Genomic DNA, 17,913 nt, shown 5'->3' on the forward strand with positions numbered 1-17,913 from the left:
AAAGCAAAGAAATGAAGAATACAGTATTTAGGGGGATGGTTGCTATGTGTGACAGAAGGCAGGGGAAGGAGTTAGTAGAAGGACCATGTAGTCAGAGGAAGGTTATTGTCAAGGTCTTAAAGTTCAGAGAGGTGGTTTCATGAATGCATACATTCTTTAAAATAACTAACTAAATAGTAAATGAAATAAAAGTGGGCCGTGCAAGGACCAATGATCAAGATGAGTCATGAACCATTAGGATTGATCCAGTTCTGTTTACCTATGGTCCAAAACACATCTCTAAAAGGCAGATGCCCCTGGCTTTACATACGAGGACTTATATCTCATGTACATAAAATCTCATGAAGGACTAGAAGCTCTCCTCCATCTTGTCCTTACACCAACTGGATTATGTGGCCTCCCAGGTAAACAGGGGCAGAGAAGGATAGAAGAACACACTGGCCTTTAATTATCTCAGCCTACAAATAACACATGTCAGTTTTGCTCAGAGTTCATCGGCCAAAACTAGTCACATGGCTCCGGACTAATTGCAGGGGATGCTGGGAAATGTAGAGGAGGAAATGAATATTTAGTGAATACTGTCTCTACCACACTTCACTTTTTCCCCTGTTAAAGATGAACAATTCTGGGTAATATATTTTTATTTACCCTTCCTATGAACTTTACTAGATAAGATAACCCCATGAAAAGAGCTTGGGTTCAGAGTCAGACATATCTGGGTTTGGATCTTAGCTCTCCTCTGACCGACTTAGGTGAACTTGGGCAAGTCATGTCCTTTTTCTGAGCCTATTTTCTTATCTGCAAATGGAGATAATAATCTAAATGTTTCAGGATTAGTGTAAGGGTGAAATTGGCCAAGACTGTAAGGTGTCCACTAACACGCTGGAATCTCAGTAATTTACTAAATGGTCGTAATTATTACTATGTAAAGCTACTATGAGGTCATTGTTCAAGTTATCCAAATCTCAGTGTAGCTATAGGGATTGTCAACGATATCTTCCTTCATCATTGCTTCAAGATAAAGCCACAAAGCCCTTGGTAGTGCTGCTGTCTTGGACAAAATCCTTATTCCAAATTCTACCCTTTTTTCAAGGTTGTATCTTAAATGCTGCCTCCCTTTTCCTCATCATCTGTATTTTGTTCTTTCATTCGTTTTCCCACAGCACTTTATCCTTCTCTTAAGATCCTCCAGCCCATTTGTTTTCACTCTACTTTTTGTTCAAACGTTTGAATGAACCAAATACAGAGTACTAAAAGGAACATGTGGAACTTGGAATCACAATCAAAACCTTAAGTCCAAGGATCTGGAAGTAAAACTATGTTCTCTTCCTGGATAAAATTCTGCCTGCCTTTTAAGGTCACAATCTGCTTGGAAATTGACAAGAGGATGAGCAGAGAAGCATGTATGGCTTCTTGGAAGAAGCTCTTCCATGGACTTAATGATCGTATCACTTGCTTCAGTCAGTAAGTTCATCTGGCTGGATGTCTATTCCATATCTGAAAAAGACAACTATTGGCAGTCATCTTCTACGGGCCAGGTGGATTAGATAGTGAGATTCAGTTCCCCATCAAGGTACCAATTCCTGGCAATCAGGAAATTTCCTTTGGAAATTGCCATTGCTTAACCATCCCAATGAAACTTGGTTAATAATCACGGCAACACTTGCTATCCAAGCAAGCAGTTGGCTACAAATGGCAATGCTCTTGGGTTTCTTCTGTTTTGGGGGTCAGATGCAGAATACCTACTGGTGATTGTTCTCTAAATAGCTTTCTTAGGAGAGACAATTTTTTTCAGCATCTCTGATGAAGGTTTTCCCACAGGTCTGCCCATGGGCAGTGAAGCCCTTCTTGTTCTGTGTGCCTGTTGGATCCTTCTTTGTGAACAGCAGTGGCACAACATGTGCCAACCTAACCAGGTTTTCAAGATGAACGCATGAAGGAGTAGACACCCATTGAAATTCCCCAACATCCTGGGCGCTGTGCCAATGTGTTCACATACTTTCTCTTACTTAATCCTTACAGCAGTCAGTCCTATAAGGTAAGGTAGGGACTACCAGCTATATTTTAGAGAGAGACCGAGGTTTAAAGAGCCAGTGCCCTGAATCACACAGCCAGAAGGCATGGAGCTGGCAGAGAGATACATGAACTCTATATCATGGTTTGTGGATCATGGTGGACCACCAAATTCCTGACCTCAACTTGTTCTGTACGAGGGCAGGTGGATAGGATCAGCCGGAACCCCAATATCAAGATCACAATGGACACTGTCAGCAGCTCTTCACTGCGTGTTAGTACAACACCTGCTTCATCCAGAAAATGACTAAAAGTCTGGGTGAAGAGCTCACAGTGTTCTCTATGACTTTAAGAACAATCTTCCCAGGTATCCAGCACCTCATGAAGTATAGAGAAGACACATGTATTCTATCAATGAAACCCACAGGCACAATTACACATGGACAGAAGTTAAACTGGAGGAAGCTGTGGCCAAGATCAGGTGACAGGGAGGCCCCAGAGCACAGCACAGTTTGGGGTGGTGTGGACTAGTGCCATCCTCCTCCTATCTGGGGCCCTCTCTGAGGAGCCACGGTCAGAGTGATAAAAGTCACAACCCATGCTGTAGACCCAGCAGTGTCACATTGGCAGGGCCTCTGCGGAGAATATTGGTTTCTCCTCCTCCCCCCACCCTGCTGTGAAATGAATAATAATTCTAACATTTCAGGATGATCGTGAAGATGGAACAATGTTGTATAAAAGTTCGTGTCCCAGCTCCTGGCCCATGGTGATACCTGAATTAACAGGGGCTGAAATATGAGCTGACTATCCTCAGATCATTTCTAGGAGCTTGGAAAGAGATGGCTCTGGGCTCTCCTCTCTGGAGCCTAGTCCATCATCAGATGGGCCTCACTGATAGGAAGTGAGCAAGGCTGGGGAATGAGCAGGTAAACCGCTCAGGGATGGCCCTCGCCCCTCACTTATTCCTTCTGGGTACCGTGATTTGCAGGGCAGCCTGGGAGGGTGACCAGAATCACTCTGGACCTTGGGAGAGTTTTATGCTGGTCTTGAGAGGGCCAGGCTGTGACAGAGCCTCAGGAAGCAGGGCTGCTGCGCTCTCTGGGTAATGGCTGTATTTAAGCACTATCTGGCTTTTCACAGCCAGCTGACTGATAAAAAGGATCTTGACAGGGAACCCACCCCAGCAGCGGGCAGTTAATGGCACTTTCGGCTGAGCTCATTGCTGGCACGAGAAGCAGAGGATCATAAACCAGAGCTTTAACCTCAAGATGGATTCGATTTTCCAGATACGGATGGTGGTTTCTAAGCCTTGAGCAACGTTGAAGCGTCCTGTTTCCAGGAGAAGTTCTGTTCTGTGTGGTGCTTCCCTGTTCCCCAAGCAGGCTCCTTCACACAGACGCTCTGACCCTCCAGGCAGCTCTGCAAGGTAGAGAGGGTTGTAGAGATGATCGCCCTCTGGCCTCCTGGAGGGGCCTGGGGCTCAGAGAGGGTCAGGGGTGTGCCCGAGCTTGCACAGCTGGCTCTGACCCTCTGCTTTACGACCCCTCGATGAGAATTTCTTTCCCTTATGATTTCATTTGTAGAGTAGGATTCCGGGAGGTTTTCTCACATTTAATCAGTACTTTTGGGCCCAGTAATCTGAAATGAGGAAATGGGGGCTTTAGAGAGATTACGTTCCCTGCCCCAAATCACAGAGCTAGTAAATGGCAGAGCCAGGATTAAAATCTGACTTCTGCCTCTCTAACTGCCCTGTCGGTGCTGTTCAAGCAAGGACTGATTCGTGCTTCATCCTTGGGGAGCCCAGGGTTACACCGTTTTAAATATTTTACGTTTTTTGCTTTGATGATATCTTTAAAAGCATCTCATTTTACCTGTTTACATTAAAAACTGCTTTAACCAATCTTAGTGATCATTTGAAATGGAAGCATTTTTTCTTAATATATAAAAGCAGACGCTCGTTGCTTAGTTTGCAGATCTCAAAGTAAAGACTATGTCCCATGTCTGAGGGCATTTTTTTAGGGTTCTATGAGGAGGGCTCCCCCCACCCATGTACAAAAGTTTATATATTACCCAAGTTTCAGGAACGCTGCACGGTGAGTCCCAGCCTCCTTGTCCTGTTGTGGAAACATTTCCTCTTTCTCTCCTTGAAGTATGTGAGTGAGTGATTATCACAATCACTTTGCAGATCGGGACCCTGAAGAAAGGTTTTTAAATTTGTACCCAAGGTCACAGACCTGGCAACCAACAGAGTTTACCTACAATCTGACACTAAATCCATCCAGGCTAGCTCCTAAGAAAATGAAAAAAATTTTGGTTTCCTAGCCAGAGAATGACCAAAAGTCTCCAATTTCTCCCTAAAAGATTGAGAGGGGCACAGATTCAAAGTGGGTGGGACTGGACATGAAGAGTGTTACGAACTTCCTGTTGGGCAGTAGTGGTCCTCCCAGTGGGAGCATGAAACGGTGTTGATCTTCCTCGCTTTGGCCATTCACCTGTCCCAGGGCACAACCACCTTCCTCTCCAGGAACCTCCAAGGTGATGATTCCCAAATTCCACCGTGGTGTTTACAGTTCTGCAGCCAAGTACTCTGCTTGACTTCAGCTTTGAGCAAAGGATTGCAAATGTTTGCATCCACTTTCTTATCTGGACCGGTTCTCCCACGTCTCCTACATGTGGTTTTCATATGGCTTTTATGAATGCCCGAAGTCTGTTCCAGCTTGTTCTAATGTTGCAGTGTTTTAACTGCCATAACACAGCAGTATCAACAGATAAATCAACTAGATATGCTGAAAAAATTATAGGCAAGAATCCTGTTCTCTTCACCCGGCCTAATTCATCCGCAAGAAGAATCTGCCTTGGGAGTTGCAGGGAGAAGAGATACGTGGGGTACAGATGAGAAAAATAAGCCAGTCCGATGATCCTATTATTCCCAAACTTCTGGACCGTTTTCACTTACAATCAATGACAGTTTTCTCTAGAGTTGCCCGTTCTCTGAACCTCGTGATTCCTGCTCTTGGAGTGTTTGTTGCTTCTCGTCTTTGGCCCTCTCTTCTTTCTCTCTCTGTGACTGTTTGCTTAATGGGACTTGCTACGGTGAATCATGATAGTTCAGGTCGTCGACTCACAATATTTTTGTATCACTAAAGGTGTCCTTGTCCAGACCTCAAGTTCACTCCTCTCACTTCCTGAAAGGAGAAAGTTTCTGAATGATTGTTAGAGCACAGGGCACAAAGGCCTCCCTCCCTCCCCTCCACATTCCAGCATCCAGCGCGTTGCTCTGCTCACACCCAGCATCTTATTTCCAGTGAGATGTGGAGAGGTGGGGAACATTTGCTTTGGGGAAATAGGATCTGTAATCCTTGGTCCCTGAAGTGATTTTCAATAGGAAATCTGAATTCCTGCTTCATGTAAAATGAGTCTCAGATGCTGAGAAATGAGTATTTGAGAATAATTTACGATTTGCTTTCCATAAATCAATGCTATTTTGCCTACAAATCACTTTGAGAACTGTATATGGCTTTATAAAAAATGAGTCTGGGCAGAGAAGACTGATTGGGAAGTGAGCTTTATGTGTTGATTCCTGGTCCTGTCACCAATTAGTTATGTGACTTTGGCGAGTTGCCCCAAGCTTTTGGGTTTCATGGGGGTTGTAAAATTATTAAATTACATTCTTCAGCAATTAATCCATTAGTTCAGCAAACATTTATTGCCTGCCATCCCTCTGCCTGTCACCATGCTGGCCCCTTCCATCTCCTGCACGCTAGCAATCTGAACCTGGTGCTGTGATTGGCTCCATTCTTAGGAGATGGACTTGAGAGAAAGGAACTACCATTCAACATTTATTAGGAGTCAGATAATTTTATTTGATCTCTGCACTAACTCTACAAAGTGATAGCTCCATTTTATAGATGAGGAACTGAGGCCCAAAGAGGCTGAGCAGTGTGTGCAAGGCTGTGTTTCTTGTAGGCGGTAGAGTGTGGACTGGGACTCAGGGCTGGCTGGCCATTTCTCTGAGACTCCCTGACTCCCTAAGACAACTCAGCCTTTATGTCCGTTCTTAGTATTTTCAAGTGTTCCAAGAAACTTAGGACACAGCTTTGTTTTCAGGTAAAAATGTGGAGACTCGTTTGCTCTCTGTCTTTGACTTTGCTGGTTTTGTCTTACCAAGAGGGACAGATTCCCTCCCACGTCCGAAAGCAGAGCTGCAAGCATCCCTGCTCATGGGCAGAGCGAGTAGCCGGTGGGCCCCCTGGGACATGGGCATAGACCCTCCGTGGAAGGCACCTGAAGCTTGGAGTCCATCACATTTCCTGCTCTGCCTTTGAGATCAAGATAGCCTACGAGAAGTATAGAGTTCACAGCTGGAGAAAACAAGAAAGAGAGTCATTTCACGAGTCAAGAGGGCCAGTCCCAGGGAAGAAAGTTAGCCCTGGGCTGGGCTGATACCCGAGGCTCCATACTTCCTGGAATCTTTCTATTTTTGTTTATGTCGGAGACAGTGGCAAATTAATAGCTTCGAGTTCCAAAGGGAGGGCTTTAAAATGGTGGACTTCGGATGACAGAATATGTAACCGTCAGTTGAAGTACAGCGATCGGAAATCTCTCTAGTTATTTTAAGCAGGATGGGATTTAATATAAACAATGGATTGCTTACAAAATACTCGTAAAGGCTGAAGGAGCAGGTTCTAGGCTAGGCTTCTTGGATGACTTCCAAGCAATACAGAACTGACCCAACGGGGGAGCTGCTGTGGAGGGCGCCCCTGGCGCTAAGTGCGTGTGAGGGGGGACAGCGCTGTAGCGGGGGACCAGAGGACGGCTGCCCAAAGCTGCAGGCCGGGAATCAGCAAGTCCTATCAAGAAGCTGGCAGGACCACCACTGTTTGCCAGCACCCAGGAGCCCGGAGGATAAACACTGAGACCCACTGCAGGAAAATCCCAGCCTTGCCTAAGCAGTAGCGACCGCCCGAAGCCAGAGCAATGACCTCCACGTCACTTTTGCCTTTCAAACCATACGAATGCATCTAACTGGCGTCCAGCCTCTTGCCTCTTCAAGTGTAAAAAGGGTAAAATGGAGGTTGAAAAGTCAATCCCAGTATCCACCACAAAGGGGTGAGGAATTCTTCAAAGAAGTCCTTTTCCAGCACTACTCGACACTCCAAGGATGGAAGAACTTCCTTCCAAAAAAGCAAAGCAAAGCAAAACAAAGCAAAACCATTTAGGCATTCAATGTTTATTCCTTTGAGAATAGAGCCATCTCAATAATGGAGGCACTCCTGCTTGGTATTTATGTTCTGTGTCCCCTCAGGAAAGGCCAAGACAACTGTGCCCAACCTTGGGCCCAGGGCCTTTCCCTGCTGAAGCCCCACCCAGCTGGCGTTTCATACCACTCCAACCCAGTGGGAAGCTTTCTCATCAAAGAAAGCTGAGTCTAATGGAAAAAGCGGCGTCGCTGTCCCCTTGCTAGAACAATAGATGGCAAGTGTTAAGTTTAGTTTCATTTACGACAGAGTCAGCACTAGCTCTGTCCCGGGCCCCGAGATACTGCCGAGGATGAGAGACAGGACATTAACATACACGTTATGAGGGGATGAGCCAGACCGAGTGAAGGCGTACAGCTAAACCCGGAGACGGGGGCACGTGACATTGGAGGAGGCCAACTTCAGAACTCCTCTTTGTACCGCCAGTCTGGTCTAGCTGCCCACACAGGCCACACCTTGACAAAGGAATCCATTTTTCCTAGTGGGAGTGGTTCTCAAGGTCAAGGTGCTCCGATAAGTCCTTGGGGTCGTCAGCTTCCAAAACTGCTCCTCCGCATCCCCGCCCGCTGGCATCCATGCCTGTGTAAACTCCGCCCCTAGATGTAGCGAGCTGCTTCTAACAAATAGAATCTGGCAAACCCGAGGGGATGCCACATCTGAGATTAGGTTACAGTCCAAAATGTGAAATGTGCCAAGGTTGAGAAACCCTGGGCTAGAACTTGGTCTCCCTTCCCTTGCTATGCCCTGGGTCCCCTAGATGACCAGATTGTGACTTTCCTACCTCCAGCCACTTCCGGTGGACCACCCGTCCCCACCAGCACATCCTACCCCCAACCCTACGTATCACCTCCACCAGACAGTCTGGCTGCATGAGAACATCCTCTCCACCCAGTGATGTCTCATGTCACCTGTTACTGATGGCAGGAGAGTCAGTCTCCTACCCTCCTCTGTCTCTTCCAAACATCATCTTTCCAGGGAGTTGAGGGGCAAAGGGTGCCAGTGGAGTCAACTACAGCCTGTGAGTCAGTCCACCAAAAGCCAGTCCCTTTCGCAAAGGTTTGTTTGCAGTTAGCCCGCACATGGGCTCAGCTCACAACCATTGATACCAACCCTCAGCTCAGACCCATGGGAAATGAAACCGACAGTTTGGGCAAGGACAAATGCACTTTCCGAAGAAAACCATGTAGCCAGACTTCACGGAGACACCGGAAAGACACATACTAAAATGCAAGAAAAAACATAAAAGGAAATACATAAAAAAGTTCAAAACAACTTTTCCTGTTGGGGAAGAGCAGAGCATAGAAACATCATTGTTACTTTGTCGTTTCCTTTTATTTCTTCTGAAAGTATCAGCTCTGAGCAGGACTTTGCAGACAGCCTCACCAGCTGGTGGCCTAAGACTACAGCGCCGCAGGGAGTAGCCTGAGGGGAAGAAGGGAGTTAAGGAGCCTGGGGGGTGGGCAGGTGGGGCGTGGGGTGGGGGGGACCCTATTCTTACCTGGAGCTAGGCTTTGTTACCCAGAAGGCTTCCCAAAGGTTTTTAGTGAGCTGGAGACTTGTTTGCCAGTAAGGGAGACACGCACCTTGTATCTGGGCAAGGCCTGCTCTGCAGTCACTTGATGTTCTTCCCTGGGTGAGGTCTGCTCTGCCCCACAGGCACCTTATCTGTCCCACTGTCCCAGCTCAGGACCCAGGAAGTGGACCTTAGAGGATGTCGGATTTGACAGCATACTCGGTACAGATACAGAGCGTTGGTCCTGAATCCACGTTGCTTTCCCAGCCTTGGGAAGACAGAGAGGCCCGTGGAAGGTTCTTGTCCCCTTTGTTCCGTTCATTCATTCGCTCATTGAACAAACGTGGAATCTAACATATTGCCGGCTCCCCGCTGGATGTCAGAGGTTTAGAGGCTGCTCAGACACAACATATAACCCATGAAAGTTCGTGGTCTTGGGATGGGGTGGGCATGTAGAAGGGGAGGGCTGGACTAGGGACAGTGACAGAACATAGTACAGAGTGGGGAGGTCAGGGATGGCCTCTGGGAGGAGGTGACATGTGAATGGAGACACAGGGGTCATTTTCCCCTTTGCCTGTTCTAGAGGACTTGGAAAACAGTTATGGCATAATTGCATTCTGACCACGTCTATCACAAATACACATACAGACTCACATATACTCTTTTTTTTAAAAAAAGATTGAATATTTTTCTAGAGCACTTTTAGATTTATAACAAAACCCAGAAGAAGGTACAGAGGTTCTCGGATAAACTCTTAAACCAAGCCATCTGCATCCTGGGAAATTACAGCATAAATAAACTGCTAATACATAATGGCACAGATCTACAGATTTTTTTTTTTTTTTTTTTTTTTTTTGCAGTATGGCTTATACTGACAAAAAAGAAGAACTGGAAAATAAGGGAATTACTGAGTAACTGATCACTCATCCTTCTTATGGGACATTTTGCAGCTATTTAAAGAGGAAAAAAAAGAATGAGATGACAGAGGATTTGTCCATGAGAAAACCAAGATAAGCAAAGCATATGCAATATGCCTTTTTTTGTAAAACAATGCGAAAAGTCTCGTGTATGATGTATATGAATATACAGATATCTAGAGAGTTACATGTCTGCAGCGAAATCTTTGGAAGAGCGCACGTCAGGCTGTGCCGGGTATTTTCAGCTTACCTCCCAAATTCGTTCCCCACCCTTCCCCCACCAGCGGTGCGCCCCACAGCCTGACCCGTAGGGGCTGCGTCTCCGGTCCAGTGCACCCCTGGGCTTCTGGCTGATGTGGCGAATGGGAGGTAGCAGCAAATGATGAGAAGGAGGGAGGCGTGTGAGGTCAGGGTATAGTCCCCCCGCTCCGTTCCTGCCAGTGGTGGGGGCTGTAGGTCGGTGCCATCACTTTGCTGAAGATCACAGCCCCTGGGCGGGGGGGCAGAGGGGCTCCATACAACCTTTCACTTTGTCTTCTAATCTTTATCTTTGACTCTTCAAGCCTAGAGGCCTATCTCCTCTCGCTTCACCATCTCTTGCTAGATTTTCTCAACTCTACTCACACCTTTAAATTTGTCCCTTTATCGAAATCCCCTTGAATACTGGGTATGAGAGCACCATCTGTTCCCTGCAAGGACCCTGACTCACATGGTCGTGAACATGGTGTGTCTGAGGGGGATTGCAGAAGTGATGAGGGGAGAGGGGAGAGAGATGCGGAGCCAGGCTAAGAAGGAAAAGAGAAAAACACACTTCTGGAGTCAAGTAAACTTATGCCTATGCATGAGCATAGATGCAGTGAAATTAAATAAAATAAAAAGCAGAAAATTAAAAACAAAACAAAACACCACTTCCCGTGCCCCCACTCCTTGACCGCAGTGCTGCTATGAGGAGCCTTGCTCTCTGCTCACTCCTTGCCCAGAGTGCCTCTGCCTGAGCTCGGAGCAGGAAGCTCCATGGCTTCCTCTTCCTTGCTGCCAGCGCAGCTGAGTGGCAAGAAGGGTCACTGTGAGTAGACATGGGACGGGGACCAGAGACACAGCCCTGGTGATGGGGGACTGTCCTCAGATGCTCCAGCCACAGCGTTCAACATGTTTCTCCCCACAGGCTTTATTCGTGCTGGTCATTCTGCTTGGTCCTTCAAGTCCAGTTCGTAGCCTTCCTCCCCCAAAAGTTGCTGCTCCTCCTCCTCCGGCCCCAGACCTCCCCTTCCCCCTCCTCCTCTACAGACAGTTCGGCACCATTTCCCCCCATCTCCTCCCTTTTCTGTACATCTGTTGGCATCTTTTTCAACAGTAAGTCACTGGTCTGTGTCAGGCACTAAACGGGAGCTCTTGGAGGGAGCTCTCGTGTGTAATGGCGTCCTGTAACTCTAGTGAAGCCCGGGGCCCGACATTTGCAAATGTTCGCTGACTGTGCATTAGATTGACTTGATTGATTGATTGATTGATGATAGAGGTTTCCCCAAGGCCTGGATTGCTGAGCTGAATCTACTTTGTCACCTTATACCTGAAGCCTTCTGGACACAGAGAGAAGGAGCTGGCCTCAAGTCTCAGAGCAAGCAGTGCAGAGCTGTCTGCACTCCCTAGTCCAGTATCTGTTTTGAGGGCAGGCATGGCCTCTCCCGGTCTGAAGCTTCTCTTCTTCCAATTCATCTTGCAGCCTCAGGGTGTCCTGGCTGGAGATGCACGTGGCTAGAAGTGCTTATTTCTCCTGCCACGCTGAGCCCTACATGGCTTCTCACTTGGCTCTAACTTGTTCCTCTGTGTCTGACAATCTCCACCGTAGGATGGCTGCTTGTCACCAACCCTACAGGGAGAGGCATATCTCTTGGACCCTGACATGTTAAACTTTCCAGAAACCTAGAGCGAAGCACGTGAGGCTGACAGTCCTGTTTTATTTCAGGAGAGAGAGCTATGCACGCTGCATGAATAACCAGAAAAGAAATGCTTATTCATCTTTTTCAGGGTTCCAGAAAATTTATATTCTCTCTAACCCAAAGCTTGTTGCAAATATCTCCCTAAAGAGATGCTGGCCCTGGTGATTTATGGCCCAAAGCTGACTGCCATCCAAAAGGATTATTAGACACTCTGGGCCTGAAGTAATGCACATTTTCTCTCTTTCTCTCTCTCTGTCAATAAAACCTAGCTCCTATTAGGTTACAGACTTCCTGGAGCCCATGATGCCAGTGTGGCATTAGGATTCCTCTCTGTCACTTAGGAAGACTGTCGTCATGTTCTACCCTCTGAACAAGAGTCATTCTGGGCTGTATTTTGAACATTGTAAAGAACTGTACAAATATGAGCCATGAAGGTAAGATAGTTGTCAAGGTAGTTCAGAACGGAAATTCTCTGGTCTCAGCTGAGTAATTTGGGGGAAGACATTTTGACTTCAAATACCCAGATGATTACCTCACTTCTCCAACTCCCATGCTTGGTGTTGACACAACTTTTTAAATTTGGAAAGGAATTTTGCCATGAGCATGATATGGGAAACTTCTTTTTCCTCATGTGACTTTTTCGCAGTATCTTTTAGTAATCCTTCAGACTCTCCAGACTGGCCTTTTCATCATGAGAGTTCTCAGGTTGGCCAGAGGCAAAACCCACCTCCAGTTTCTTGTCCGTGCCTCTCTGTTGATCCAGCTCTGCTCCTCTTTACCTGAAGGGAGAGTGAGCAGAGGTGTGCAATATCTTTAAACACATAGGGTGGTGCCCACTTTTATTTACGATCTGGAAAAGACAGTTATCTGCTGGGCAGTGTGACAAAATTGCATTGTGATTTCTCATGCTCCAGAGCGGAAGGGGGAATACAATTCCTCCTCAAGAACTCTTTGGTTTGGCAGTTGGGTTGTTTGAGTTGTGATAAAGGCTAATATTTATCCAGCCAGCTTCCCAAATCTGACCTGCTACTTGGAATCTGCTCAGTGGTGACCAAGTGTTAGTCATCTCGGAGCCCTGCTTGCTATCACAGCCAAGACCCCAGGCTGGTATCAAATACCAGTGTATTAGCCCTCCAGCACTGACTTGTAAACATATGGCAGGGCCTGGTGGTGAGCTTCCAGTTTCATTCATTCCAGTGTGTTGAAAGACAATGCACAAAATAATGAAATCTAGGCATTGACTGGGGGTTTAAAGACCAACTCATGGTCTGAAAACATAGTGGAAGAATCAGAAGCCCAGAGAAGAGGACGGCTTACTTGGATTACTTGGCTGGTTAAGTGCAGAGTCATAATTAGAGTTGTCTTGGCTGGAGTTGCCATTTGTTGAGTTATAAGTATGTGCCAGGCATTGGAGACGACCAGCAAATGCCCACATATGCTGCATGGGTGAGGCTCCAGCCTTTTCGCAGGTGATCTTACATAGGTCAGTGCCTGAGGAAGTGGACCCGGAGATCAGGCATTTGGCATCCCACTTTGGCATTTGCTTTAGGGAAAGGAGTGTGTGAGAGGCTAGGTGGGTGCCAGGGTGATCGCGGACATCACAGACTCAGCTGGCAGGACACAAAGGCATGGCTTCCCCCCCCACATGCTGCCCCTGCCCCTTGAGAAACTAAGGGCTTTATGACAGTATTTTGAGCATTTGGGAGAGACTGGGTTTGTGCTGGGGTAGCAAGAAGAGCCCTGAGCATGGAGTCAGGGACCCTGGGTTCCAATTCCAGTCTCCTTCACTTACTGGTGGTGTGGTCTTGGAAAGTCATAGCACACTCTCTGTCAGAGCCTCAGTTTCCTTATTTGTAGAGTGAGGAAGGGAAAACCCATACTATCCTATTTTAGAGATGAAAAATGGATAATACATAGGAAGGAAAATTTTAAATACAGAAATACCATAGGCCTGTGAGAAATTACTAATTTTGTTAGTCATTCACGAATTCTTTTTCATTTGCTATTGTGACCAAGTTGGCTAAACCCTGGCAGGATTGGGAGTTTAGGACACTAGCACAGAGAAGGCTAATTGCCCCAAACCAGGTCTACAACTCTGACCACAATGATGTAGTTCTACTGACCCTGCAAAATTCCCCCACTTGTGGGGAGCCCTACTTCACTGCTCCAGCTTTAATTTCCAAGTTGGCCAGTGCAAAGAGCACAGTCCTTAGAGTCAGAGAAACAGGGTTTAAGGCCTCGAATCCGACATCAGACATGGGGCAATTTCCTAGCTTGCTGGGGGCATTAACTCACGGATCTGTGAAATGTATCAACACAGCTCTTGCGAGGATTGTTCATGAACAGCCTCCCCATGCATGTGGCTGAACTCGAATCTCATATTTAGTCACCTTCTGTGTGATGTTTTTGTGACAAAAATGACAATTTAGTGTTAGGTCATCTTAGCATACCAGTGACCCCGAGAAAGGAAGCCCCATGAACCAGTGCATCCATGTCATTGTGAAGCTAATTAATTACAGCAATGAGAAGTTTTGTAATTCCGAGCATGAGACATCTGGTGACTGTTGCAGGGATAATTACTAGCCCTTATAATTGCAGGTATTCCTGGACATGACATTTCCTGGTACTCTGGAATTCTCCCAAAGTGGCAATGGTTGGGACATCTTTTGCACCTTTGCATTTCACGGGATACTTTAATGTATCAAAGCATTTCACAATGATATGTTGTTTCTTCCTCCCATGCAAGAACCCTGGTAAAATATCCCTTTCCTTCATGGTTCCTGTGTTGCCTTGACTAGACTGCTCAGGGGAGCACATGAATGATCTTCAACATTGGAGGCAGTATAATTCTGTCTACGATTAGTGTGGTTCCATCTGTATGTGGTTCCATCTGGTCTGTGGGGGTTATTTCATTGACACGGTAGCTTAGATTTTCCTGTTGAACAAAGTGAAAATTGTACTCATAATAAAAACTTAAAAATCATAAGGAAGAATTTCACTTCACTGAGGGCTCTGTGTTCTTCCCTTTCCATGGAAGGGGACAGAATTAGGAGCATGGAGCCAGGGGATTTTCTAGTTATCCTCGATCAGCTCAGCATAGCCAACATAAGGTGCAAGAAATTCTGGGTGTCACTGCTGATCAAGAGGCAAGATGGGATGACCCAATAGTGAAGGGGATGATGAAAGGTGAAAGGAGCATGGCATTGAGGTGCCCAGGTATCTCAGGTAGGGATACCCAGGTAGGGAATGAAAGGAAGACAATGAGAGAGATGAGGAAGAGGAAATAATATCGAAAGAGGATTTTGTTCTTGTTTGTTCAGATTCTTCAGATTTGAGAAAACCTAGAGTACAGATCTGTATTAATTCTTAAGACTTTTAGAATTCAAAGCTGTTACTGAATACCATTCCATGTAGAAATTGGTTCAGGTAAGGGTACAACCCATAGGAAAGTAGCTTGCAGTTTTGAAGTCTTAAGGGAAATTTCTCCTCTACCTTGTACCAGCATGTGAGATAAGCAGCTTTCCTTGCAGTCTTCTTGAAGCTCACCATTGCAATGAGGGTGTAGACATCTGAGGGCCCAGCCTTGTGGACTTCTGTTAGAAGCCTTACAACCTTACTTAGATTTATGTCCGGGGCTCTACCAGCCTCTCTGAGGTTCCACCTTTATCCAATCCCTCATATGAATATTCTTTTATTTCTTAACAGCTCATGCATTGGAAGTTTTAGCCAGAGCAATTGGCAAGAAAGAGAAATAAAAGACATCCACGGAGGAAAGGAAGAAGTAAAATAATCCTTGTTTAAACAACATGGGGGAAATAGACTGAAAAAAAATGAAGAGAAGCTCAGGGACTTGTGAGATTATAAGGAAAGATCTAACATTCGTATCATTGGAGTTCTGAGTGGAGAACTGTCAGCACAGAACCTGTACCCTGTGAAAACACTCTCCAACCAACGTGACGCAGCTGACGTTTAGAAGACGCTCAACCCCACAACAGCAGAGTACATATTCCTTTCAAGAGCCCACAAAACATACACAAAATATATCTTGGGTTATAAAACAAACTTCTAAAAAATGAAAAGAATAGAAATCATATGGAATATGTGCTCTTACCACAATGGAATCAAAGTAGAAATTAAAGACAGATAAGAGAAAAATCTCCAAATACTGGCAAACTAAACCACACACTTCTAGATAATCCATGGGTCAAAGAAGAAAGAACTCTCAAGGGAAATTTGAAAGCAAAAAACAAAAAACAAAAGACCCAAACCAAATGAAAAAACACACATTGAACTGAATGGAAATGCAATTTATCAAAATTTGTGGGGCATAGCTTAAACAATGTGAAATGGAAATTTATAGTATAAATTAGAAAAGAAGGAGGCTCAAATCAATAATCTAAGCTCCCACCTCAAGAACCTAAGGGGGGAAAAAACCAAAATAAATCCAAAGCAAGCGTAAGGAATTACATAACAAAGACAGTTGCATAAATCAGTAAAATTGAAAACAGAAAAATTATAGAGAAAATAAATGAAACAAAGATCTAGTTCTTTTGAAAGATCAATAAAATTGGCAAACTTTTAGCAAGACTGGCAAAATTGGGAAAGAGAGACAGAAAGGAGAAGATCCAACTTATCAATATTAGGAATAAAACAGAAGTAACATTACTGACCTTGAAAGTAACCAAAAAAGACTAAGGGAAAACTATAAGCTATACACATACATCTGACAACTTGGATGAAATGGACCAATTACTTGAAAAATACTAAGTACCACAATTCACTCAAAAGGAAATCAATTCAGTACCTTTTTAACCACTAAGGAAATTGAATTTGTCTTGAAAAACTAAAAAGAAAAAAAAATATCCAGGCCTGAATGGCTTCATTAAAGAACTTTACCAAACATTTAAAGAATTAACACCAGCTGTACGCAGTATCTTCCAGAAAACAAAAGGAATACTTTCCAGTTTATTTTATAAAACATATATACTCCTAGAAGTTCTAACCAGCACAATAGAGCAAAAACAGAACAAAACAGAACAAAATCCCCAAAACCAAAAAAATCGAGAGACAAAGAAAGAAAAGGTACTGGTGGGGGAATAAAAAACGTACACACAGACTACATGGAGAGCTAATCACAAATATATTGCTGGTAGGAATGTAAATGGAACAGACACTCTGAAAAAAGATTTGGCAGTTTCTTACAAAATTGAATATGCCAATACCATATAATCCAGCACTCCTGGGCATTTTTCCCAGAGAAATGAAGACTTACATTCACACAAAAACCTGTAGATGAATGTTTATAGCAGCTTTATTCATAATGGCTCCAAACTGGAAACAACCCAGCTGTCCTTCAACAGGTGAGTGGTGAGACACACTGGGGGATGTCTCTAGCGTGGAACCTTACCCAGCAATAAAAAAGGAAAGAGCTCTGATACATGAAACAATGTGCACGCGTCTCCAGAGCGCCTTACTGCATGGAAGAGCCCATTCCCAAAGCTTATCTACTGTTGGATTCCATTTATCTAACGTTTTCGAAACGACAAAACTGCATAAATGGGGAGCAGATTAGGGGGTGAGGAGTGGGTGGGGGCAAGAAGGAAGTGAGTATGCCTATACAAGGGGGCCAGGAAAGATCCTTCTGGTGGTAGAAATGTTCCTTATCTTGACGGTATCCGTGTCAACATCCCGGTGGTGATTCTGTATTACAGCTTTTCCAGATTTACCGTGGGGGTAAAAGGGAGACTGGAGATCTCTCTGTACCACTTCTTACAATGCCTATGAATCAACAATCATTTAAAAAAGAAAAACAAGTTCAAGATTGATTAGGATACTTCAGTTCGTGCCATAAAAAGGCTTGACAGCTGCTGCTTGACAAGTACAGTGCCAGCAGATGTCATTTGTGCAGCCTGTTTGGTAATTATACCTCATGGGTTCCATAGTAATTACAGTGGAACTCACACTGTATTTCCCGTGCCGGAAATCACCACATTCCCTTAGTAATTACTCAGAGCCAAACACCTTTGGCAGTGGAGGGTTTGCAACTGATAGCTGACAAACTGTCCAGAAATAAAGAACTCAGCTTAATTTGGAGGAAGGACTGGGCAGCCGCCCACACCTCCTTAAGTCTCCCATGACCATTAGCAGGATAGCTGGGAAAAGTGCGAAGAATGTTCTAACGATAAGTGTGTAATTTGTTTTCAATAATAATGGACCTGAGATAGTGCTGAATTTCCCTATTTATGATAAAAAAAAACCCAAAAAACAAAAACAAA

At 45.1% G+C, this 17,913-nt stretch overlaps 1 long non-coding RNA gene across 1 annotated transcript in view; it reads left to right on the forward strand.

Annotated features, from left to right (window-relative positions):
• The window catches only part of LOC105236351, a 103,002-nt gene extending 87,560 nt beyond the window's left edge, over positions 1-15,442 (forward strand). Inside the window, exon 4 of the long non-coding RNA XR_002142133.2 lies at positions 15,344-15,442. This is a non-coding gene — a long non-coding RNA (uncharacterized LOC105236351). The remainder of the gene's footprint in view (positions 1-15,343) is intronic.
• Positions 15,443-17,913: the final 2,471 nt, after the last annotated feature.

The sequence above is a fragment of the Ailuropoda melanoleuca genome, chromosome 7, assembly GCF_002007445.2.
Source record: "Ailuropoda melanoleuca isolate Jingjing chromosome 7, ASM200744v2, whole genome shotgun sequence".
Classification (NCBI taxonomy): Eukaryota; Metazoa; Chordata; class Mammalia; order Carnivora; family Ursidae; genus Ailuropoda; species Ailuropoda melanoleuca.